Source organism: Calidris pugnax, unplaced genomic scaffold (genome assembly GCF_001431845.1).
Source record: "Calidris pugnax isolate Ruff unplaced genomic scaffold, ASM143184v1 scaffold103, whole genome shotgun sequence".
NCBI classification, from domain to species: Eukaryota; Metazoa; Chordata; class Aves; order Charadriiformes; family Scolopacidae; genus Calidris; species Calidris pugnax.
Window position 1 is genome coordinate 20,874,665 of NW_015090990.1, and position 26,665 is coordinate 20,901,329.

A 26,665-nucleotide genomic window follows, 5' to 3' on the forward strand; every position below is an offset into this window, starting at 1 on the left:
GTTACTTGCTGTCCTGGGACTGAGTCTTACAAGATGATCTAATAAGGCTGTTTTGGTTTCCAATTCCTCTCTGCATTTTGTTTATACGCACAGATTATAAATAAGATTCCCTTTTCAAATCAAAACATCCGCTCTTCCATCCACAGTACAATGAATAAATTGTGGAGAAGATTTGCAGCTAGAAAACAAAATGAAAATGCCTCCAAACCTGGCCTTTGTCTACCCATTACTTCCCACAGACCCTGCGAAAGGATCTGTCAAGTTAAACCTTCACCCAGCGTCCTGCGAGCAGAGTTCATGTTGCTATAGGATGCTGCTACAAACCAAACCACAAACACAGCAGGATTCTGCGCAACATCTAGGTATTAAAACCTAGATGCATCCTAAGGATGCCAGTTCCTTCCCCGCCTTTTTCCTCCCCAAGGAAAAGGGAAAATAAGAGAGAGAGCTCATAGGATTATCAGCTCCTTGTCCAAGTCCAGCCCAGAAAATGAGGGACATTTGGAAGAGCCTTTATTGCCTTTTCTAATTATATATGTAAGAGGCTAAGGAGGAAGATCATGGTCACCGCTTCCCTGTTTGTGGTCTGTGTTCAAAACAGTGCAGTCACTTTCTGTGGAGAAACACAGCCAGCTGGGCTTGGTTCTTCTCACATTCCCTTTGCATTCCAACTTAATTCTTGTAGCCACCAGCATGCAAAGCATTTCATAGTAAGTTAAGGATGACTAGACCTCTTTGGGTTCATTTGCAGTTGTGCCACAGTCTGGCTGTCTCAGTGACAAACTCCACTAACCTGCTTAGTGAAGCCCTGGCAAGAAAAATTTTAAAAGATTATCCTTAAACTGAAGAATTTTTTAAAGTTTTTTATCACTGGAAATGCATACATCTGAACTTGTGTTCCTCCTTTTAAAATATATGCCCAAATCACATTCCTCAGACATATCTGACTACATCTTAAAATGTTATTACTCCTTACTGCCAAACACAAACCTACTGTGCCAGCAGAAAACAGAGAAGTCCCACATGTTCCAGGAATTCTTGAGGCCTCAACACAACAACATGCTTTGAAACCTAAAGCAACCACTAGAGACATAACACACAATACTACACAGTCAAATAGCCAAAAGCAACTACAGCAGCACCGGGCAAGAGGGTGGGGGTTTGAGGGAGGGACTACACTTAATCCCACCTCATCCCCAAAACAAGGTGTTTTCAGCATCCTATTTCTTATCTGGAAATCAGACAATGGACAAGGCATCAGCTGGTATACATCTTAACGCGGTCCTTCAGCCTCCCCTCCTCACTGATATTTCAGAGAGGGCATGCCCCACTCTGTCCACCAGCCCTATACCTACAGCAGCTGCAGCAGCAGCCACTGCTTACGTTTTCCTTATACGTGTAGGAAGAGCTTCAGGCACTGAAGAACTCACATGTGGCTGCTCTAGAAAATCTTTCCCCAAAGGGCAGGTGCAGACACCACCAAAAAAGTTGCAGCCAGGGTAAATGGGCAGCATTAGATTGGCCCTTTCTCACCGAAGTCCTCTGCTGAATATTTGATCTCAACCTTCACCTCATCTACCACAAGCACCACTTTTTAACCAATATTGCCCTCTCTTTTCCACTGCAGAAGGTACAGTAGTACCAGACCACTAAGTCTTTGGTTCCTCCATTCCCAACCTTTTTAAAAAAAAAAAAAAACAGTCCAGCAGCTCCCACACAAAATGGGCTTCTTGCCAGGTGCCTTCCTGACACTCTGTGGCTACACCAGTAGTGGTCTTGGGTCTTTCCTCCTTGAACCACAGTGACAGATCAATCAGTATCCCACAAAGTGCTTCCCTCTCTTCTACCCAGAAGGGCTATTTCATTTACAGAAAAACAGTTGTCTTTGAATTGATGACAAATTGCAAGATGAAAGTTATGTTAAATTATAAAGTTAAGCTACCCAAAGCAGAGAGGGTGCATTAACTACTGGGTTTTGACACAAAACTCTATTCTCAGCCCTCCCTCAAGCTCAGCAGACTCAGACTATGTTAAATTAATTGCTTCCAAACAGTTAAATTCCACTGCAAGTGGGGCTAATCTATGCTGCTGCAGACTAATTACTACCTTGGTTGCAAAGGTAGTGTTTTTTTCCCCCCCCAAAAAAAAAGATTAAAAGTGAGAATCTATTCTTTAACAAATTGAGTCTCCAGTTGCCTGGCAGGTCTACTGAAGGAACCCTTCTATCAGGGTAATAGGGTCACAGCAGAAAATTCAAGGCTAAGTCAGTCTTGGTTTATCTGCATTTGTTCTGCATTTTGTATGCCACGCTAATCGAGGCTGTAAGCTAATGACTTCAGTACCTGGGTTAGTAGGGTTGTGCCTTTCCTTTGAGAAAACTAAACTAAATCTTCCCTAAATTTAACAGAAGAATATACAGTAACATGTAAAGGGATATTAGGTTCTAAACACAGGTCACCAACACTCCTATGTTCATTTTTTTCAAGGAATATTGCCTACTCCTGAGTTTTTTTACAATAAAAATAATCATCAGGCGATTGCATTTATTAAGCTAGTCAGATGTTTATCACCTTGTCTTTATGCATGCTATAGTATCCAAAGGATGAACGTAACTCATGTAAAACTAAATCTGGTACAGTGAAGGCTTCTCATATGGTAAAAGCATCTGGATCTGTAGCAGGGGCAGGAAAATTATTTCCTTCTTAATTCTATACAGGCTCCACTATTTTTGCTTCTTACTTTAGATAAGTGCTACTACTAATATGTAAAAATAAAAAATAAAAATAAAATTTTTGCTTATTATACCCTTAAGTAACAGGTTTTTTCCTTTGCAATTTAAACATAATAAGCATCCAGTATTACTGTGTACATTAATACTAAAGGCAGAAGGGAAAAAGCAAAGCAAGCAAAACCTTGCATTAATCCCACAGGTGGTGTTAAAGATGCCAAGACAGAGCTTCAGATTAATGCCACTTATAGTATATTAGCCTAGCACTATGGAACCATAATATCACATGGGCAGACCAGGCTTTGTTCAATAAATAAACAATTCACAAGGCAGTTTTTCATTAGATATTTGGCATGCTAAATGAGAGTAATAAGGGAGTATAAGGGAATATAAACAACAGTTTTCTATTCATTCCCTCTCTTCTTTCCCAATAATCAATACACTGGATGAGCATTCACTGTAACTGAACAAATCTAACAATTTTCATAATGCAAGTACTAAAATTTGGGGGTTTATTCTTAGGCAGAAAGGCAAAAGAAAAAAAAATGATAAATAAGTGAAGCTCATACAGACTCTTTTACACAAAGGCTGACTGTCCCATGTGACAAGTGCAAGCAGAAAGGAACCATTTATATTTCTCTGTCACTAAGGATCACAGCTGAAATGTATCTTTAGGAGCCTGATCTGAAGGTCAGAAGACTTTCAATACACTGCTCATTCTGCAGAACTCATATTTCTGGATTCTTTTTTATGTCTCCCAATGTATGCAATAGACCAACTTAATCTGACGTTAGAGAATGCCAGAGTGAGGGCTGAAGACACACTGAATGCCACCTTGAAACACCACCTCTTTATGGATAAGTATTAGCTTTATATATAAAAAACAAAACAAAAAAACCACCAAAAGAACCCAAATGAAACCAAAACAACTTGCGCAATCCCAGCAACTCCTGTTTACACAAGATTTCCATTAAGCTAAGAGGCCAAAGCTTACAATTTGTGGCATGTCATCAGAGCATCCAGCTATTTTTGCTTCATTTCTCAGAAATATTTTTATCGAGAAAGTTCAGCATCAGCTATGACACTTTGCACATGCCAGAGTATCATTTGTTACATAGCGTAACTCCCCACTTGGACTCTGACAGAAAGCATTCAGATGGCAAAAGGCAAAATGGGAGCGTTTATAGACTTCCTCCTGTGTAAACAGCACACTAAAACCTCATGTCGTATTTCTGATCCAGCAACAAATACAAATTAACTCTATCTACATCAAGTAACCAATATAACTGATTATCTGGTTTGTGTTAATAAGTGCATTTATATGAACAGGTGTAGATATTTAGTAAACGAAATACAAATGACACCAAAAAAAGGGTTATTCCTGAACCTGGTCTAATGGTTCCCTGCTCTCCACCTCACATCTTACCTCAAAGGTATCTATCAATATGCTCAGAAACCACAAACACTAGATCGAACTCCTCATAGCTCATAAAATGACTTCAAAATCTTCAGTCTACGCTTGCCTGTATTACTAATACTTTGGACATCAGATTTATCTAGACTAATACCTGATCAAACATGAACCAAGAGATGATTTGTAGTACTGCTGATCCTTTGCATTTAAACCTCCAGAGGAAAAATTTGCTGGTGCCGAGGACTGATTAGCTCCTGAGGGCTGAATACATCTAAGAATTCTGGTGAGGTATGTGCTCTCCAGGACACAAATCCACCACATCACACCCAAGAATTTAAAAGGCTCTCAAGAGCTGTTATTGCAAATCACTGAAATGGCTTCTTTGGGCAATTTTAACATGTCTAGTATAGGGGTTTTGTATATGTTTACCATCTGAACAATGTGTTGAATAATCTCATCAAATGCATTAACAATCTATTTTCCCAAATAATACAGACTAAAAAAATAAGTTTTAATAAGCAGAGGCATTTCCTCTATATATATCAGATCTAGAGAAATAAAACAGAAAAGACAATTCTCATTGGCCTGAAGAGGTCCATATTGAAAAAAAATGTGGATCATCAAAAAAATTTGCACCCACAGACACGTGAAACTAAATGCTTTACAATGCGAGAAATGGCTTGTTCACTACAGAACTCTGTGGGCACAAAACAGCTCAGCATTCCTTGCCCTACAGGCTTACACACCTGGGATGAGGTCTACAGGTCATTTTTCAGACTTGTCACAGGACTTTGTAGATTTCAGCAGCAACTGAACTCGACATCCAAGAGAAGCCCTTCATCTTTTTCACCACTGTGAAAAATTAGTACTTCTGAGACCCAGTCAGTGAAGTCATGCAACGACATAACACCAACAACCAATTATTTGCTAATCATGCCTTGGTTTTGGGATTAATACCACCAGAAACACTTCATTTATTCTTTTAATTCATATTAGACATTCATTGTTAGAATTACAAAAATTGCAGACAATTCCAGAGGGCTGTCTCTAACTGGAAAAGATTTTAAAACAAGCACCATATTGTAACTGCAACTTTAACAGATCATTCCACAATCACCACGTTATTCAGAGCTGACCTGCAAATGAGAACGAAGTTCTGAATTTGAGAGAAGCCATATGGCAAAAGTTAAATATTTTGATGTCTAAATATCCATAGCTTAATTCAAACTTACCAGATTCTTCCCATTTTAGAGACATTAGATCCAGAGACCATTCATAACTGTAGAATTTTTCCACTGATTTCTACGGACAATGATCAGTGAATGAATTTTCTAGACAGTGTGACATTTCAAAGCTGCCTTTGACCACAGAGCTGCCTGTATTTTCAGAACACAGACTGTATATTTCATTTATACATGTACTCAGGCAATCAGAAAACATTCCAAAACATTTCAGAATGAATAAGACAAGTTTTATGTAAGCATCAGAATCATTTTATTTCCAGATTTGCTTATGTTTAAAAGAGTTCTAAAACTTGACTATGCTGAATATAAAAAGTTAAACATTTACATCCCAGTTGACAACAACCTCATATTAAATTATTAAAGAACAACAGAATAGCTGATGTTCCCATCAGCATGGGCTAGGACTGCATATCATCCCAAATACATGTAGCTAGTTTTTTACTGGGCAATAACTAATGATCACTGCCATACGCTGTACTTTATGTCTCCATTACACTGGTTGTGATAAACATCTTTTAGTAGAAAGCTGCAATATAAACATTTATAAAGCAGACACAACACACTGGCTTAACCACTAATGCATGTAATTGCTAATACAGGGCCATATGCTGAAATTTCCTCTCTCTTTACATTTAACTTTTACAACGTAGGCAAATCAGACAATTGCATAGCCCACAGCCTTCCAAAATTGCTTACTGAACAGAAAACTGGAATCAGCTGCCAGTTCAATTGTTTTTACAACATTCTAAATAAAACAAAGGAGGTCTATTGCCCTGACTTGTGAAAGAGCTCTAATGAATGCCAATTACAAGAGCAATTAGGGGATCAAATCTAACATCAGAGGTTTCTCTGTAAGGTATTAGCTCAATGACTTTTTTAATAAGCTAATTAGTCATGGATGTTGAACAAGAAACAGATGATCCAGAAACAATGATTCTGCAAAAATGTATGCTGTCAAATCACATAAATAATTTAATCCCTGTGAACTATTAAAAAAAAAAAATATCACAAACAAGGGCAGTAACCCTAGCTTTCCAACAAGAATTGTCTCTGTGCCTCCCAAATCCTTCAACTGTATTAACAGTAACAACTTATGAACAAGAACATTCGAAGTATTCCAAGCAAGAGAGACTTCTGCATAGTTCTTATGTGTCCAGTATTTACCAATATTCCCTCTGGCAGCAGCTATGTCCTTAATCAAATATAAGATAAATCTGCAGGGACTGAACATCAGGATGACAGAAGGAATTCCGCCGTGAGACAGTGAAGTTGCCTCTTCCTAAAAGAGCAGAAAACATAGCGCTCTGAAGCGGATGCTTCAGTCGACAGTTCCCTTCACAAACGAGGCAAGTCTGGCCACCACCATAGCCCAGGAGAAGAAAACAACTTTCAGTATTTCTGAACTGACTCAGAAGTCCTGCATCGTACCAGTCCAGTTTAAGGCCCCTTAAAAACTGAACGGCTGGTTATACTAATGTCTCACATTGTAGATGAAGTACTGCAGGCAAGGTTTAAGCAATGTCAATAATCACTCAAAAGTTGTAAAATGGCAGAATGTCTCTGTGATCCTAATTGGGATCCCTTACATGTAAGCTTAATGACAGTATGCAACTGTGAAAGACCTTTTCTATAGCCTATTGCCTCATGCAGTACACAAAAGGGATGCTGGCAGAAACTACAGAAATTACCTGCCAAGAAAAAAAGTGTGTCTAAGCCCTCAGGTGGCATTTCCTAAAGAGCTGTAAAATGTGGAATACTTAATGTTCAAAGCAAGCTGCCCTTGATTTCAGGTAGGAGAGTCAGCACTTCCTCAAATCAGAGCCAAGAGCTAAAGTCAAGTATTCCTAACATGAGTGAAAAGCTTACAACAGCATTTTCACCAATATCAAGACGGAAAAACAGGGAGAAAAACCACATTCTCCAGAATAATATTTGATTGGTGAAGTTCCATTTCAGGCTCTGGAGAGGGAAATAAGTTCTCAAGGACGAAGTTCTGTCTTCTCATCATTTGCAAGACTAACCCTTTCTATGTAAGTCCCTTTCAGCACCTCTTGTGCTTGTTCTCCAGTTTGGCTGCATAAATTCCTTTCCGTTTTTAATATCATCTCAGTTCATGGTCTCTGCCTTTTTATCAAAGAAGTCTAAATTTTACATTAACGACCAGCTCCTCACACGATACCTGCCTCCTCTGAAGAGATACTCCATCTTCCCAATGGACCTTGCTTTTCTGTTCCCCTCAAAATTACTACCTGATCAAGTACTGGCTCTGAGTTCAAGCTCTATTTTCCCCCCAACCTTAAGATCTTAATCCAAATTATCCTCGGTCTCTTTCTGACTACAGGCCCAGTTTCTCCACTTTGGTATCGGAGAGAGAGGCAAATGGGTGAGCTCTAGCAGCCTCCTTCAAATTACCTTGTATGATTACTCGAGATATGAGCATGAAGAAAATGTCACTATATAGAAATTGATTCTGCAAATTTCCTAAAATCCAAAGTAGTAGAAAGTAAATCCCCCATAATGAAACACTAAGACAAAAGCAATACTACACATCACTAATTCATTACAAGTTTTCAGATAAGGTATTTCTGAAATTTTAGAACCAGGACCAAACCGTTTTAAACTAAAGTTTTAGACAGTTCTACTTTTTTACTTTTCTGAATGTACTTTTTTTCCTTTAGCAATATAACTCAAGTAAGAGACCAGAAAAGTTAAGAGTTTCATAAAAGGTCATGTTCCAGTCTATTCTGTACTGTAAAGTGTTTGACAATGTTAGTAAAATTTTGTCCTCTGCACTGATGATGTGCACATGCATACCACTGCTAGCAGAGAGAATTCATAACTAAAATTATTATTTAGTCTCAGTTTATTTTGTAGATTCCATGCAAGACGATTCTAGAATAACAACTACATATCCAATCACGAAAACCAGCCATACAGTTCAATGAAAAAGCAGTTTCTGAAAGCTGCAAATGAAGAGATAGAGAATGAAAATTCATTTTTGAGAAGCCATAGATGTGACAATTAATGCTGTGATCATACACTACTATTCCATCAGCAACAGATCTGATTTAAGATCTTGCCACTCCTGCTAAGAAACTCCACTCACTACCTTTCCTCACTGTAGGTTATCATTCAACCCTTTAGGTACACCAATTCCAATGTTTTTATAAGCATGCTTTTTAAAAATATTAAAAATACAGAAGTGCAGTGCAATAATTTGACCAAATTCCCAGGGCAAACAAGGGGCCAATGTGCACAGTTTACAAGTGGGATTTTCAATGTCTAGTTTGAAGTAGTTAAAAAAACCCCACATCATTGCTTTCTGTTACAAAGTAAATAATTTAAGTAAATATTTTCTCTTTAGCACTTTCACATATTTGAAGCATTGTATATTTCTGCTTTGTAGAAGTATCTATTCTTAAAAATGTTACAACTGTGTTTGTTTGCAAATTACAACCTAACCACCCAATACACACCAAGGCCAGACCTCTCTCACATCTCTGTTCTCCCAATTTGACATTTTCCTTCCATTTGGCACACAGAGCCAAAAGTTCAAACTATTCAGTTCAATTCAACTATTTAATTCAAAAAGTCTGGGAGCAAGTTTACTTACACATGTACACATACCTTTAAAAAAAAAAATACCAACCCACAGAGAAACCACATCAAATCCTTAGGTTACAATTTATACAGAGGGAATCCAAAGCAAGCATCAGGCAATACAGATAGCAGTTTTTACATGAACCCACAGCTGTCCTTAGCCTAACATAAAAACTCTTTTTCCTTGTTAAAATCACAACCTGCTAGTAAATATGAAAATGAACCTAAAGGCTTCTCTCAACATGTTACTCCAAATATCTTAGACTAAGTTACTCCAATTCATGACACAAGTGCTAGAAAATCTATCACAACAGCGTACCTATCAAGAAGTTACAAAAAGATTCTGATCATGCTCATGTACTAAGAACAAGTGAGGTAGAAACAGTGAGACATTGCACCAAGAAATATACAAGTGAACAGAGAGGGGCAGTAATAAACAGGTGCAATATGGAAATTAGAGAGAATTCTATGGGTTGCCTTTCAACATCCCATTTGGGATGCCATGAATCTTTGAAACTTAAGCAACTCATTAAATCTCTGAAACTTCACATTGTTTGTGAACACCTTATGTCAAACACTCTCCCACTTCAGAATTGTCTTAGAATGTATTAAAGCATGATAACATGACTATGGAGGTATACACACAGTATTTCTGGAATGGAACGGTCTCCCATATGGTTTACTTAAACGAGAAGTTGATGAGCTCAGATCTGCCTGCCCTTATCATATGCATGATCCATACACAAGTTCATAACCTCAAGCATGGGACTGTACAATTTTTCTTAATTTAGAAGACTCAATAGAATTGCAAAAATTGTCATTATATGTATTTCTGCTTTTTCCTACTTCTTTATTCGTATTAAGCCCCTGCTATCAATGTTATACTGCTGCAATGAGTGCCAGGGTTCAAAAAATAAACCTAAAAAAAGGTACATGAAACAAAGCACCATGTGCTTTATTAAAAACTCTTGCATCAATTTAAAAATATTAGTTTGAGCAAAAATCTTTTGTATGGTGTAACTGTATGTTCTCCAGCAAACCTTAGGTCTATGGCCATAGACAATTCAAGAGAAAAACTAAAAAAAACCCAACAAAACAAAGTTACATTGGCTTTGCTACTTTGCAAATCAAAATCATCCTGAGATACACCCGACACACAGCCACCCACCTTTATGAAACTGCAAGCTACTCAGACTTATCTTAACAAAAGCAACTCCTTAAATGAATCACAACCACTTAAGAATTATGTTTGTTATTATGGACTGTACATAGTAATGTACTTGCTAGCTAGCATGGAAAGATACTTCTGTTACTCCTGGATCATATACAGAATGGGACTGCAAATTCCAGACTTAAAAAATCCAAGTCTTCTCCTTTTTAGGGACTAACTTCAGTATTTTAGTGAAGCTTACAAATATGACAAGCCACTTTGAGTCTGTACCAAAATTAACCTGTCAAATATTCAGTGAGAGTAGTTCTTAGTGGTCTTTGGAATCAGGCTCCTTTGGGTTGGTTCAAATTAAGTGACTGAAACAGACTGGTTGTTACAACTACCAAATAATTTTTAAAAGTAGCCAGGAACAAGGCTATCAAATACAAAGTCAATATCAAGTTGAAATATTGAAATGTAAGACAGTTCACATAACTTTAAAGGTATCTACATTTTAATCTGCAGTTCAGCTCGTCATACTGATAAGTTATCTGGAACCCTTCATTTAAACTAGTTCAAGAGTTAACCCCCTTTGTGAGAGCTAAAATACCAACAGAGTACAAATACATTCCATTACACGGAGGAGGTGGGGAGACATTGTGCTAGACAGAGTAAAACAAAGTAGTCCTGTTTCATGGCAAGTGTCCCTAGGGTGCTACATAGATTTGGATCCTATGCAGTGAAAGAGGCAAGTCTGTTTTCTGAAACAAAGATAATTCTGGAAAGTAAAAAAGCCCATGGCATATATTAACGGTAATCACTAATGTGTCATCTGTCCATCTGGGACAGAATATGCAGACAAGCATTAAGTATTTTCTGTTTCCACAAAATACAAATAAACTCAAGTTCTGTTCAACAGCTTAACCTGTGGACTAAATGGATGCAGATGCAGGAATCTTAAAGGAAAAACCTTTATTTCTCTGACACCAATTTCCCAGTTTGCCACATCAAAACACCTAATGTATTCAATAGTGCAGTTTAAGCTAGGGGTTGATTTTAAACCCTTCTTGCACCACAAGGAGATCTTTCAGCATGTTCTTCACATTTTCAATCCAAACCTCCGTACAATCACACGTATTCTCCATTCACAGATATCACCACACTCATAATGTGTATTTTAGGACTGGAAAAGCAGGATACTGTACTGCCAGTTGTGACACTAACAGTAGAATGCTATTATTTCAAAGTCCAGGACATCAAGTATTAATGTGTTGCATTCACAAAAAAAAGCCCACTAGGATTATTGCTATGACAGAAGTATACATCACAGATTTATTTTTACTTGAATGGTTGTTCTCTCTTTGAACTTGAAAATGGGAAAAAATATACTTCAAGCATATTGGCCCTAATAGTTACCATAAATCTCCAGAAAGGCTTGTTGAAACTTGTGATATTATCACACCTGCATCTTGAAGTCCTACTTCTTAGTCAGATCAGCAGTATATCCCAGTTAAAATTATACATAGTGTTTTCATCAGCATTTGTATTTCTCATCACAGAAGACAAGAGAACAATAATAGGAAAAGCCTCCTTTGTAAAACGTATTAAGTATTAAAAAAATCACAGGAGGTTAAAAACGTCCTGTTACGTGACATCACTGCAATGCAGCAGATGAAGGGAAAAACCATTTTGAACAGTATCCATCTTTTGATCCAGATGAGAGCACCAGATCACATTTAACTCAAGAGGTTTTGGTACATTTTTATCATCTATAATCTGCATCACACCTTAAAAATCAGTTCTAAATCTGGAAATGTGGAGAGTCACAGTCATCGTGGGAAAAGAATATTTAAGAAATGTGGTAGAGATTGAAATTGCATCCTTGGTTAAAATTGCAGAGTCAGACCTGCAATGGCAACACAGTAGCATTTCTATCAAGAAAGCCATAAAAGAGACAGATCTGAAAGTAATTCAGTGTGAAAGTAATTCAGTGCTTATGAGTCACACCTATTCTTGTTTTCTCCTGTGGAATCACAGATAGGGTACAATGACCAAAGGTGGCCGATATTCCTTCAATTGATGCAAACAAAAATTCAAAATTTAAGTTATTGTTAACTTCTGTGAATAAACTGGGAGATGCATAAAGACACATGCATACAGTTTCAATGCGAAAAGAAACACACTGAAGTGATACTGAACTGCAGAAATTAGCAAATGGGATCAGTGACCAAATCCTGCATTTGCAAGGTTAACAAAAATGTGGTATATTGGAAATGGAGATATAAAGGGAATAATAGAGAATAAAATCTAATGTTTTAAAATTTTATCCAACTAAAATGAATCACAGGAAGGAAAAAAAAATCCCTCCAAGCATAGATAAAAAATTAATAATCAGCAAACAATAAGCAACAGAATTCATACATAGAAAAGCTACCAAAAGCTACAAACAGTTGATGAAATGACCCTAGGAAGTTTCTGAGTAAAAGACAGAAGACCCTAAAATTATTTCATGTAACAATAACCTTCAAAGCCTCCAGACAGACATTACTACATTGCTGCTTGCAAGGGACACACAGCAGAGACAACAGACAAGATTTCCAATTCCATTAGTTTTTGTTTTAATTTATAGAGCACACTAAAAGCATACCAAGCTATAAAAGACCACAAATGTAAATACAAAACAAACAAACAAAAAGAAACAACTGACAAGTCTGAATCTTAAGCACATAAAGGTCCATTTAGAACACTGCTGAACAAATTATATTGAAAGGAGATCTGAAAAATAACAAGCCCAACAGGGATCATAAGCTTTTCCTCTAAAAAAAAAAAAAAAAAAAAAAATTACACAGAACACAACCAAACACGCTATCCAGTTTAAATCCATCCAGGTTCTTGAAAGAATTTGCAAGAAAAAAATGAACTGCAAATTCTGGGAGTATATGCATTGTGTAGAATTTCTTCAGGCCAATAGAAGACATCTACAAGAAACTGAGAATTCCTACAGAAAAATAGGGAAGCTTTTAGATCCACACCTCACTCCAAAAAGTCTGGAACACTGAAGAGACTTCGGCAAAAACAAACAGAAAAAAAGGATACACTGTACATATATTGGATATTTTCTATCTCATGCCAATTCTGCTAAAGCCCAATTAACTGAGTAAAAGATTGTGTCTACTGAAAAAGCTAACTGAAGAGGGATAAAATGAACGTTACAAAAAAACAGAGTGTGATAAAATGGGATAAAAATAGAAAATCAATAATAAATAATAAAGACGACTGACCGAAATGCATGAGCATGATAAGAAATGACATTAAATTCACAACATCGTGCACCTGTAAGCCCAGTCCAAAATAAAGTGCTAGAAGGGTTTCATCCATTATGACAAGGTTTAATGGATAAATTTTTAAGAGCAAGAAAATAAAATATCTTTTTGTCAGGGGTTTTATTACAGGTAACTGTCACTAAAAATCAGCAGACTTCAAGTGATAAGCAAGAATCCATTGTTTCTGCCACATCACTCTCCAATCAGCTACATGTCTTCTACAGGAACAGTAATGTCTATCTCTATTTTCTAACCATTCATCAGATATTGTGAAATGTGTAAAAATTTTCTGGGAGCAAGCCAACAAGTTCTAGAATCATTGCTTGGGAGAAAGGCAAAATGAAAAAGGAGATTACTCTGCTGTAGCCCAATTCCAAGAGAGAAAAAATAATAAAAACATATTTCCACTAGAGCTGAAAATAATCAGTTTAAATGGTCTGCCTTCATTTTCAAGATCAACCAGTTCCCATTCTATAGAAATCAGTATTCACCTAATTCCAATATAATAGCATTAAACAGTAGCATTAAATAAAAAACATTATTAATCTCTTATAAATACATAAAATCTGGGAACAAAATTCTGCAAACTAACTTCAGACACTTTCAAGTAGTTCTGATGAAGAAGGACCAGCATAACCACACAGAGAATGAAAGTAACACTACAGCTAGGATTAGAGTGCCACAAAAACACACTTTTTTGCCATGAAATTCAATCTACACAATGGAAAACCTGATGATTATGATGATGGTAAGTACACCACCATAAAGGTTAGATTAAGACATTCTTGCTTATTTGTCATGGAAAGAGCACTGAATCCACAGTAGTTATTTTCTGCAAGTGATAAAAGATTATTATGCTAGTAACAATAATATGGAAAGAAAATCATGAACCCCACTTCTTTGAGTGGTTACCAGAGCCAATCAAGGAAGTCCACATTTAAAAAAGAACAAGAAAACACAAAGAAAGCAAAATAAAAAGATTCTCAATTTCTTCAATTTTTCTTCAATTTCTGTTTCTTTTCTATTATTATTTAATGGATAAAATAAGTGTTCTGTTGTAATCAGAAGTCAATGACTTCTCCATTTCTAAAGTATGGTGAGAGCAAAGAAAAAAAAAGCCTATTCTGTTTTTTCTGATAGAGCTCAGCAGGAAAACAAAACAAACCTCCCTAATACACATGCCTAGGAACCTGAATTTATGACAAAGCTAAATAAACTGGATATAGTAACAACAAGCTTTATGTTTTTCCACAATACAGCACTGTTTATCCTCACTTGTTAAAGTGCTCATGCCTTGAAGAGTATAAAACGACATCAGTGAAGACCAGAAAGAGACTATGTTTGTACAGATGAACCTGCTCTGGTCAAGTCAGTGATGAACTACACTGCAAGCAGTGAAAAAACCTGTGCACGTTGAACCAAGACTTATAACTTTGCCTCTATCTACTTCAAAAAGCAACTTTATTGTATTTTGCACTGGTATACAACAATCATAGAATCATAGAAACATAGAATCGTCTAGGTTGAAAGGGACCTTAAAGATCATGTAGTCCAACCATCACCCTAACTCTGACAAAAAAATAAATAAGAAATAAGCAATAAAAAAAAATCACTAAACCATATTCTTGAGGACCATGTCTACCCGTCTTTTGAACATTTCCAGGGATGGTGCCTCAACCACCTCCCTGGGCAGCTCATTCCAATGCTGGATAACCCTTTTTGTGAAGAAATTTTTCCTAATATCCAATCTAAACCTCCCCAACATGTATAAATGGATCTATTTCTCCCACTTCCCAATTCTTGGTCACACTTGACCCATACAGTTCCCAATATCATATTGTAAATACCTGAGCCAGTACCCAAAGAAAGGCGCATCAGGCAGGTAATGGGTGGACAGGGATAGAGAAAGGATCCAACCACCATTTCAGCAGCATCATTGCTATTTCAAACAACAGAACTACGGAGTGAATGTTCAAACCAAGCATACTCTGAGAAATCAAAGCACAGACATGAGAGAATTCATATATCCATATATCCATAACAAAATATAACTAGTACCCATATAATTGCAGTCATTCACAATGCAGTTTTTCATATATCAGCTGTTGTGCTAGCTATTACTTTGCCATGTATACCTATAGGTTTTCCTAATATCCACGTCAGGGTAGACTCAAATGAATAACTGACACATTTCCAGATAAGTGACAAGACAGAACAGAGCAGAAAGTGCTCTCTTTACCATTCTCCCCTCCACAGTGTGAGAGTCAGAGAGTACAGTTAATAAGTCGCCTTCTCCAGTTATGTTACAAATACGTCTTTGAACTGCAACATCTCTTCACAGATCTTACCTTGTAAGATGTTCCTAGGTACATAGTGAAATGCAAGTTTCAGAAATCTGTCAAGTTATGTCAAGATTCAAAAGACGCTTGGTAGCTGAGAAGAAAGACACTTCATTTTACCTTACATAAACACTGCCTGGGACTTGCATTTTTATCACGTTTTCTAAAAAGCAGCTGAACCTAATACACAATTGAGTACTGCTGTCTGGGAGGTGGGGGAAGACCATAAACAAACAGGATCAAATTGCCCAGAAGTACATATGCCTCGCAGCAAGCACAAGAAACACCACAGTAAATAACATACATAAATATTCTTCAGGGGCATCTGGCAAAATTCACCATAATGAATTCAAAATATTCAAAGCAATTATTTCCAGCCAACCATTTATTTCTTTCAGAACTGGGATGTTTAGCATTTATTATGTTCTTTCCTGTTGAGGCATATTTCTTCAGTAGTTTGACATTCCCCTCTCCCCCCCGCTATTTGGCTAAACAACTAAGAACTTTATTCAGCAAAAGTAACTTCCAGATGACCTAGCAAATGGAATTGATTTGGATTAAATAGCAACAGATTATTTCAGTGTTTAAGCAGTCATGGGTATGCCAGTAACATAACACATCTCAAATGTATTCCACTGATCTTATTAAGTATGCTTTTATTTATCTTGCACTAAACATCTATTTTATGGCCCATTTCTTCATACCATTTAATCACTGCTCAGTTACAATGTCAAAAAAACTTGAAATCCCAAATTGAAAAGCAGATAGAGTCACAACATAGATAATTCTCTGAGTAAGAGCTACATAAGGGACTGCTGTGGAATCATTAGGGTTTATGACTATATGCATATTTACTCTTTTGCATATTTTACACAACAGATTTGTTACAGTTGAAAGCTTTCCCTTTGGGCTTTTTTAAAGAAGAACATACAGGCATATCCCACAAAGTTGTCTGAAGAAGGCATACCAGAACTGTCCTCCCTGATTTTTTTGAGGGTGCAAGGGAAGGGACAAGGAAAAAGGAAGGAAAAGGTGTCCATGCAGGGGAGGGAAAATATATCTCTAGTTTAGAGCTGATAGGAATTAAACTACACTTAAACCAAAAATTTCTCCCATTCCTCAGCTTTTGCTTGCTCAGCTTTTGTTTATTTTTCTGACTCATTACTCAAAAAGTTCCTAGATCTTAATCAAGCCTAACAATGCTACAGAGGAAACACAACTCTAAAATGGGAAGAGGGAGAAAATCTTATTTAGGAATTCTTCATAAGCCATAAAATTATAAAAACTCAGGATATCCTCCACAAACGGTAAGAAAAATGCTACATAATAAAGTACAATATCCTTAAGTTATCAAAATATGACCTGGTTGTGTATTCTGGATGTCAAAAGCTTAGACAATGACTGTTCATGCTGATGATTGAACTTCTGTTTGAGGTATGCCAGATTCCTCCAGGAGCGGGGATGGAAATAAGTAAACTTTCAGGAAACAAGTATCACAGATGAGGAAATTCTTAAAAATATCAGAGAATAAACGACCCCCAGAGATATCTGGATACATGGAGTGTATGAAACAAACAGCCTCCCAAAAAAGCCTCCATAGGAAGGTGCTTTCTACTCCATTTTAAATTATCACCTTGGCCAGCAAAAGGAGCGACATGTGTCCCACTTCATCAAAAGTCTCATCTATATGCATTTCAACATTATTCACTTTCCACACACAATACCATCTCTCATCTGTATGAGCTCTCTGTCATTTTCTTCATATGGCTTTGAATAAAGGGTGTAAACAAATGATGTTGCAACCTTTTTTATCAGTTTTTAGTGACTATGTTTCTATCTTTAGAGATCTAAAAGAAAATATTACACTGATGCTTTATTTATGAAATTCAGTAATTTAAAAGTAACAGAGCTAGTATGAGAGCAAAATTCACATAAAGACAGATATTGAGTAAAACAAAGAATCACAAAATGGTTCGAGTTGGAAGGTCCAACCCCCCTGCCATCAACAATCAGGTATTGAACGCTCCCAGTGACCAGGCATCCACAACTTCCATGGAGAACCTGTTCTAGTGCCTCACCATCCTCAAGAATTTCTTCCTAATATCTAATCTAAATTTACCCTCTTCCAGTTTAAAAGCTTTATCCCTGGTCCTACCTTACGCTCACTGATAAAGAGTCCCTCCTCATCTTTTCTGCAGGTCCTCTTTAGGCACTGGGAGGCTGCTATAAGGTCTCCTTGGAGCCTTCTCCTCTCCGGGTTGAACAGCCCCAACTCTCTCAGCCTGTCTTCATAGGAGAGGTGCTCCAGCCCTCTGATTATCTTCATGGCCCTCCGCTGGAGCCATTCCAACAGGTCCATGTTCTTCTTACATTGGGGGCCCCAGAGCTGGACACAATACTCCTGGTGGGGGTTCTCACCAGAGTGGAGTAGAGGGGCAGAACAGGTCCTCTTTAGGCACTGGGAGGCTGCTATAAGGTCTCCTTGGAGCCTTCTCCTCTCCGGGTTGAACAGCCCCAACTCTCTCAGCCTGTCTTCATAGGAGAGGTGCTCCAGCCCTCTGATTATCTTCATGGCCCTCCGCTGGAGCCATTCCAACAGGTCCATGTTCTTCTTACATTGGGGGCCCCAGAGCTGGACACAATACTCCTGGTGGGGGTTCTCACCAGAGTGGAGTAGAGGGGCAGAATCACTTCCCTTGACCTGCTGGACACTTCTTTTGATGCAGCCCAGGATGTGGTTGGCTTCTCATCCATCAATATCTCCAAGCTCTTCTCCTCAGGACCGCTCTCAATCCATCTTCTGCCCAGCCTGTATTTGTGCCTGGGATCACTGTGACCCATGTGCAGAAGCTTGCACTTGGCCTTGTTGAAATTAATGAGCTTCCCACAGGCCCACTTCTCAAGTCCGTCCAGGTTCCTCTGGATGGCATCCCTTCCCTCCAGCATGTCAACCATGCCACACAACTGGTGCCGTCAGCAAACTTGCTGAGGGTGCACTGAATCCCAACGTCCATGTCACCAACAAAGACGTTAAACAGGAGCAGTCCTAGTAATGACCCTTAAGGAACACCACTCATCACTGCTCACCACTTGGACATTGAGCCATTGACTGCAACTCTTTGAATGCGGCCATCCAGCCAACTCCTTATCCACCATCCATCTGTCAAATCCATGTCTCTCCAATTTAGAGACAAGGATGTCATGTGGGACAGTGTCAAACACCTTGCACAAGTCCAGGTATATGATGTCAGTCGCTCTTCCCTTATCCACCGACCCTGTAACTTTGTCTCAGGCAGCCACCAAATTTGCCAGCTAACAAAATAACATTTTCTCTTAGGATATCCTCTATCCTATTAGGTTCAAGCTTAGGAGAAACAGAAATTTAAACCTTTAAGAAAGCCTCTGCAAATTGTTCACTAAAGCATGTCAATCTTTTCCGAATCTGATACTGCATTTAGAATTCATGGTGAAAATTACATTTTAAAGACAGATAAGATTGAAGGCCATAAGTTATATTTGGAGCAAGCTGAAGCATGTGTATGAGTGCATACATGTTAAGCTTGCCATCAAATACAAAACGTTCATATAGAATAGTCTATATAATATACACTGCTTTATCTCTTGATTACTTATTTTAAATGCATAGCTACACAAAGCATAGTACCACGCATCATGTTCTTGCTACGTAGTCACACCCTCCTCCTCTCCCTCAGAAAGTCCAACAACAAAAGAGAAAATCCAAACGTGACTATTTTACATTGACTGCTGTGGATAACGACCAGCCATTCCCTGACACCTTTATGCAAGACTGCAAAGTAAATATACATAATACAGAACACTGTGCATTAAAGTACTCAAAAGTATGGCACAGTATCCTTGCCTATTGTAATATAGATATCCTCCTTCCTCGCAGCAGCAATGTCACTTGTGCAGTAAAATCATTTTTGCTTTCCCAGTCAGTACAAAAAGCAAAGTAAATACTAGCACTTTTCTAAGAGAAACAATCAACAGTGCTGTCAACTGCACTTCAGTTTCCTGACAGATTACCATGATACCCATGTAGACTGTGCTTGCCCTGTGCGTTTTCCACGCTGGCAGATTTACCATGGCTGTAGTCATCAGCTGTTTCATGCCATCCCGGTCAAAACCAGTAAAAGACTCACTGACCACAGCCAACATAACTGTATTGATAGGTGTGGATATTACCAATGCAAGAACATTATTCAGTACTACATGACTGAAATGCCAGTTAACGATTTGGATTCAAGAGTTACTCTTCATATTGGAGAAAATTACTAATACAAAACCAGTCTAGCAGTTTAGTAGCTACATACAATATTCTCAGACATAAAACATGGGTAATGAAACTGAGACCTCGGGGAGAGGTATTTAATTTTGAAAGAGAAAACAATAAATAGCTCATATGCTCTTCCCATTTACATTCGTTGTCAATGACAGACTACCAGTGACAAACAAATGAGATTGCAAGTCAGTACAGCCAGGTTAAAACAAGGCTTGCAGCTTCTGCTTTCAGTGCAGAAGAAATAGTCTTTGAGAGAACCGAAGCCGGGCTCTATAAAGTTCCCAAGTGCCCTCTCCCATTCTGGCTGGTTTCTTAAGAAGTATGATTTCAAACCTGTGGGGTCTAAGCCAGAAATAGAGCTCCCATCGTAGCATAGGATGGGAAGGGAAGTTGTAGAATCGTTTTTACAAGTTGGAATGCTTCTAGGTGAGTTCTTTTGGTCTCCAAAAAAACCTAATATGCTTTTTAAAATAATAATAATAAAGGTAGATTCAACTTTGGAGAGCTGCACTAAATTATAAGGAGAGCAAGCAATTTAATGAGAATCCCATTTTTTTTAAGTGGCTGTGTAAGTATTATTTTCCTCACAACTTGCTTTCCCAGCCCCAGACTTTGGCCCAGCCCCATTCATTTGTTGCCTTTTACCTCACCAGTACAATACGTTACACAAAAACAAGTGTGAAGACAAAACCAACCAGTTACTGAGAAAAAACTACAAACTTTCATCACAAGAAAATGTATAATGTCCTGCATTGGTAGCTACATGAGCTGTTTCATCCAGTTAGGTGAAATCTGGAAATTATCTCTTTCAAGAACATTAGCATTATACACACTAATGTCACAGTTTAGCAATGTTGACATACTGCATTTCACACCACAAAACACAGCAGAAGCAAACAATTAAGTGCAATTACTGTATGGCACAGAAAGATAAGAGAATTAGCAATAGCTCCAGCTGCAAAATTTGATGGAAAAAATATTTCTTCCACTCTAAGCTTATTCGCACAACGGGATAAATTGAATATTAATACAACATATAGCTTACAAAATTACTAATGCAATTTTTAGGCTGCGTGAATCAAGAAAAAGATTGTACTAATCTCAGATGTTAAAGGCCTTTGTGTTTACAAATCCACAGTCTGCTCTGCCTTAAAGCTTACACATGTGAAACAGATTAAGGGGCACAATGGTGGAGGTTAGTCTCTCAACTACTTTCTGCTGGCTACCAGTCCCCTGCTAATTTCTGTCGCAAGTAAAGAGTCACCATCATATTATACCACATACACTTCACCCTCTCACTGTTGCTTATTACTTTGTTTTAACATGTTGTCTCAGGTTATTTTAACTGCAGTTACTCTAAAATAGGTATGACTTGTGCATACTATACCCCACAATATGAAACCACCATTTATCTGTAACCCCAATTTGGTTCACTGCTTTGGAAGCGATGGTTCTGTCACTTTATCAACTGGGATGCAGAAAAGAAAAAAAAGATGTGCTATCAGCTAGTATTTTCAGCTCTAGCATTGAAGCTTCTTTGAGTTCAGCACATGAACAAGCAGTTAGAACCATCAGTAGAGTCCTCTTTGTTACATCTGAATACAAACACAGATGAAAATGAAACCTTTTGACCAATATTTTTCTCATTTAAGACTAAAGCTTGTATCAGCAGACACCCAGACACAGTGGTGCCATCATTCATCATTTCAGGGCAAGTCTCATAAGATCCATTTTTCTTGAAGACACAAGTCCTGAAATTTTTAGCTTTTGTTAAAAACAAATAATTATTTTCAATATAAAATGTTTCAGGTCTACGTAGTTCCAAGTAAAAGCTTTAAAGGAGGAAAACAATACTAAATGTTCAAAAAAGACAAGACAAAGCCTATATTATTTTTAATCTCATTATTTTATGTTTTTTTTTTTCTAGGGAACCTGACTCATGATCTTTGAATGCATACAGCTGCCAACACAGCATGTAGGAAGAAAGCATTAGAGACAGCACATATCTGCACAGCAAGGCATTTGGAAAGATGGTCTGGACAAACATCAAGAAAATAGGTTTGAGGACACACCAAACTTTTTTAAACAACTCTTAATGGAATTGGCATGCAAAGATGACTGCTGCTCCAAACAATATTTTGAGATGCAATTGCAGGAAAAATCATTTTTTACTGGGAACACAGTCCTTTATCTAGGCTCATTACCTCACTTCTGTTACACTTTCCAGAAGATTTCACAACGGATTAAGCACAAAAAATGCTGTTTGAAGAGATACCTTCCTTAAAAGATGTAAACACACACATAAAAAATACAAGGTTTCAATCTGACGAGGGGAAAAAAAATCATTGGTGAATATTAGAAGTACCTTTATACATAGGAAAAACAACAGTTAATGCAGGGCAGCAGATAGAAATTGCCAGCAGTAGCAAAATAGCAACTTGCCAAAGCCCAGATGGCACAGACTGCAGCTGTGAAGAAACCAGCTGTCCAGGGGGTCTCCCTGCCACAAGGAGAGTTGCAAAACTGAGGTGGAAATGGGCAACGACCTCCCTTCCAGCCACTTTTCCCCAGTGCAGCGGCTGCTCTACACCAGCCTTTCATCTAGTGGAAACAAAGTTTGATTTTGCATAGGCTGCTGAGAATTCTGAAAAAACTTAAGGGCTACACAGATTTAGAGTGTCCTAGATCACTTGGAAAGTTTAAGCACAATGTTTAAGTTCCTAATGGCCCATCCTGCCTAGAAGGAACTGAAGAGCTAAAATCTGCATTTAAAAGAACAAAAATGAGAACAGACCAGACTATTAAATGCCACAGCAGGTAGTAGCCAGGATTCGGTTTTGCACATCGTGTTACTACTGCATTTTGCCTTTGTTCAAGATTGCCCCCATTAAAACTAGGTGGAGGGAGAGAGAAGAGAAAGAATGAAAAAAAAAAAATCACATTAAAGATCTTGAATAGTTTCAGAGAATCTAGCAGTCCTCCAAAAAGATTTCGTTTTATCTAAAAATAGTAAGTAAGAATTTGAATACAGTTTCAAAGTTCATGTTATTTTAGGGACTAGGAGAAGATTGAAGCACCTTGGAGATTAGGCTCCTCTATCCCTATCTAACTCAGGTCTTGTGTCTTCTACAAAAATGTTTGTTTCATTCTCTCTTTACATACATATTAGGCAAAGAAAGTCATCACAACCCAAGGAATGACAATATTTTAATCCAGAGCACCCTCCTAGCTCTTTGATTAGAACAGCTGCTTAAACTGTCAGAGGGGAGGAGAAAGTAAAGTGTAAACTTTCCTGGGAATTCATGAGTTTCCAGCTGGACAAATTATCTATGTGGTAACACCACTTCCTTCTCTTGACATTCAGTGTAGTGTAACGCATTTTGAGACCATACAGCAAGATGAGGCGTTTCAGATGATACTTCTGCTTATTAGATGGGGTGGCGCTGCAGCCTAGGTAGAAAGTATTTTTAAGACAAGATCTAGTACTGACTATTTGCAATGTTCTCTCAGTGTCCCTGGGCAAATGAAATGGCACAGACAAGGTATACACTTGCACATCTAAGACTAAAAGGGTGGTCAATAACCCACTTTAATGCCACCACTGCATTTTGCTGTTCCTGTTAGGTCACAGGTATATGTCTTAAAGATAGATCACAAAATGACAACTAAGAGTAAATGTAATACCTCCTTCCTCCTGCCACTATCCACCACAAGCCATGACTGAAAACCCAGGTTAAGGCTACATATTAAATGGTAATAGTGGCTATTCTGCAACAGCAAACTCACAAAACAGTTTGACGTAGTATTTAAGTCATCTCCGTCTTCAGCAAAGAACTGACAGTGGGGTAACGAGACTAACTGCACGAAAAGCACCAGTTTTCTGATCTCAGGGATTTAGTACATAAATAGGAAGGAACTGATTTCCACTGGAAACAACATTACCAACAAATATTTCTAGGTGAAAAGTTATATATTGAGAGGAAGAGAACGTTATTAGGTAGCTATAACAGAGGTACTATGTGTTCTAACAGCAACAGTATTGTTTGCTCTTTTCTGGGATATAACCTGATTCTCTAAAGGCGCTTATCTCTTCAAAAATAAGATTGCACTAAAACAAAAAAATGGTATGGGGTAAATGTTTATTTAAGCCCAATTAGCATATTCTTATGTAACAAATCTATTAAGTCATTAACTCAGGATTTTTTGTCTCAAGAGCTGATTTACTGAAACACAGCCTCAATCTCTGCCACTCATTTCACTGTCAACAATAACTGAAAGTTCTAGAGGAACGGGGATTTTAGTGAAGTGAACCTGGTAGACTCTTCAGCTCTCAATGCTCTACTCAGAATTGGAATTCTGCCACAAGTCATATTAGATACGTCAACAATTGAAGGATAAGGTGGTTCATTTTTTTGTTCTCTTTCAAGCTACATTAGTCCCCCAGTTCAAGCTGAAGCTGGCCTTTAATTATTTCATGCAGTAATTCTAATTATTTTCTTGTGACACATTCAAGCATTACGCTATTGAGGGCTTATCCCAAGAGAAAAAATAATTTTATAATCATAATATAAATGCCAGTTTATCATACTTGACCTCTCAAGTTCTTCATAGAAGTCTTTTATGATTTTTAGAGCATTCAGTAATATTTACAAATGTTTTATGAACACACCCTTGCAGACACACTGCTATTGAACCATGAGATGTAACCTTGTCTACAGGCAAAAGACTAACAAATTATGTTAATGAGCCTGTAAAGGAAATTCTGAAACAACACATCAGGTGAATATTTTGCTGAGCAGCAGATGCACAATCTTTGAACTCTAAGAAGACCTCGCAAAGATTACAAAGTTGTTGCCAGAGGCTAAGGAGGCAGTACTAACTGTGAGTAACTACATCCTTCTCCTTTTTGGTCCTCTGGTATCAGTTTTGCATTTTCCAATGTGATTTAAAATGCTTTACACAGAACATCGTAACACTAGCTCCCTATTGCAGTCTAGCATTTTCTTCTTTTTTTCTGGCATCAAAGTCATTTTAATTTCTGCATTCATCACTCACAAGACATGCCCAATGCTACCCAGATCACATTTCACACTGTCATCTCTACTTCTAAGGCAATGTGATTTCTACTTGCTTCCGCTTATTTCCAGTCTCTTTTCACTGATATCCCTGCCACTGTAACTCTGTTAAAAGCACAAACCAAAGCGCTACCTAGCATCCGTCAACACTGTGCCATAATTCCTAGGCTCTTAATCCATAAATCACTCACTCTATTCAACCTCTTCATGTAAACACATGCCTTGAAGGAGGCCTATAATCACTAAACCAGCCGTACACTTAGAAATAAAATGCGTACCAAAAAGTGTAAGGCTAATAATCACGAAATTATTGCCCTTTTTTCCCCACTATTTTGTTGTTCCTTTCCCTGAGTGCATGTGGATAATCTCCAAACATTGGAGGTTGTCCCTGACATATTACTACACAACAAATCAATCAAGAAAATCTGTAATTATGAGGCAAACTTTTCTGTTCATTTTGAAATCACTATAAAAACAGAAGCTTGACCTTCAAAAAAATTTTTTTTCCTCTCAGGTGAATTATTTGGATTATCATCATAAATGGCAGAGGTTTGAGGCTTTGAAGCATTGCTTATCACTACAACAATTGAAAGGCATGATTGAAGTTGTAAGTTAGTCTAAAATGCAGGGGAAGAAAATCACAGAAAAGATAAAAGTATTTCTAGAAGAACAGGTTCATGGTTATCCACATAAAATGTAAAAAGGCTTATTTATACTTAGTAGACTGAAAATATTGCTAAAACATTTTGTACTTATCTACACACATTTAAAGTACTTTCATAATCACCTTCATGTATGGCTTGCTTTCTGGTTTATTTATTTTTTTAACATCTATGTAGTTATGTCTACATAAAGATGACTTTTAAAAAACTTGCAACTGCAAAGCAAGAGTAGGAACTGAAAATTTAAAAAGCGAGAGTTTCATAGTACTTAAATTAGAAATGTAATGAATGTCCTAACTTCAAAAAAGACCCCAGAAACATAGTTCTTTGGAAGGTGGCAAATTCCTTTGTATGAAGGATACAATTAACCTTTACGGGCCTCGACTGACTCTGGGTGCCTTTCAATAAATGACAAGGAGGGTGAAATTAAACGAGCAACGTACTTTTCCATTTTCCTCCTCCTTAAACTGAGAATTTCTCCCTCAATCTCCCTCGCCCGACTCCAACCTCAGCGGCTGCAGCCCTCGCACAGATTTCAGCGCTCTATTCTCAGGATGCTCCGCCGAACCACGCCAGCGCTCCACCCTCCCGACACCCGCCCGCTCCAGGGAGCAAAAAATTCACTTGGTGGTTTGGGGCTGCCCTACGAGGAGAAGATCCTCCCTTGGACAACAATTGGGCGTTCATCAGCCTCAGCGGCCGGCTCGGCTCGGCTCCCAGCACCGCCGAGCTGCCACGGAGAAGCCCTCAGAAGGAAAACAAAACCTTGCCTCTCAGATAATGGCTCTACTGTACTTACTCAGAAATAGAAAAAAAAAAAAAAGAAA

The 26,665-nt window shown here is 37.9% G+C and overlaps 1 protein-coding gene across 7 annotated transcripts in view; it reads right to left on the bottom strand.

Moving 5' to 3' along the window:
• GULP1 (GULP, engulfment adaptor PTB domain containing 1) overlaps positions 1–26,665 on the bottom strand; it is a 156,208-nt gene that overhangs the window by 128,573 nt on the left and 970 nt on the right. The window lies entirely within an intron of this gene.